The sequence below is a fragment of the Procambarus clarkii genome, unplaced genomic scaffold (genome assembly GCF_040958095.1).
Source record: "Procambarus clarkii isolate CNS0578487 unplaced genomic scaffold, FALCON_Pclarkii_2.0 HiC_scaffold_307, whole genome shotgun sequence".
Taxonomy (NCBI): Eukaryota; Metazoa; Arthropoda; class Malacostraca; order Decapoda; family Cambaridae; genus Procambarus; species Procambarus clarkii.
The window spans coordinates 49,816-50,874 of NW_027189340.1; the positions used below are offsets into that span (position 1 = coordinate 49,816).

Genomic DNA, 1,059 nt, shown 5'->3' on the forward strand with positions numbered 1-1,059 from the left:
GGGGGGGAAGGGGAATGATGGTCTGTGGATTCCTTCTCCGTACCCCCTTACATATAAGCAAAAACATGCCTTCCTGTGGGTATAGAAACATTAACACAAATTATATCAGTAACTGATATTGTAGCCTTTTAAACAGAAAAGATTTGTACATACAAATACTTTTAAATTATCATTTATTTGTGGAAATGGCATTTACGTCATTAAATTGATACCTCAGCATCAAGTGTCCTGCAGTGGTCCAGTGGTAAAGTGTATATAAGTGATGCGTATTCTTGGAGTTGCGAGTTCAAACCCGGATTAAGCTATATATATATATATATATATATAATATATATATATATATATATATATATATATATATATATATATATATATATATATATATATATATATATATATATATATATATATATATATATTTTGTTTTGTTTTGGTTGTTTGTTTTTGTATAAAGCCTCACACACTATATTAAGCGAGTTTGTTTTAAACATGACATACATATTAATTCATTTTACCAGGCCTTATTCCACACAACTCCGTGAATTTCCCGTGGAGCCAGCCAGCCAGCCAGCCAGCCAGCCAGCCATTCAAACAAAAACAAACGAAACAAAACAAAACAAAACAAAAAACATTATTGCCAACAGCATTTGGTGTTCCCAGGCGGTCACCCATCCAAGTACTAACCAAACCCAACGTTGCTTAACTTCGCTGATCGGACGAGAAGCGGTGTTCTCAACGTGGTATGGCCGTTGGCATGAGACTGCCTACACATTGTGGCTAATAACCAACTCTTTTTAGTCATCACGGCAGGATACGGACCTTCTTGTGGTGTCTTAATGGTAATTGTATCCTAACATATTTTTGTCTCCTTGGCATGGATATTTAACATCGTTTATTCAGTCTTGGGTTTATGTTCTTTCGCCATTTACAGACATTTTACATCTACCTACTTCCTCAGCCTACCCTGCCAATTTCTAATGAATTTGTGGATTTTCTTTTGTAATACATACATGTGTGTGCTCATCTGCTCTTCAGTTTTTATGATATTTGTCTCATCTG

General features: G+C 35.0%; 1 non-coding gene across 1 annotated transcript; it reads right to left on the bottom strand.

The window, feature by feature from the left end:
• Window positions 1-635: 635 nt before the first annotated feature.
• Window positions 636-754, bottom strand: LOC138361316 (5S ribosomal RNA). Its single transcript, XR_011226910.1, has one exon. It is a non-coding gene; the product is annotated as a 5S ribosomal RNA (ribosomal RNA).
• Window positions 755-1,059: the final 305 nt, after the last annotated feature.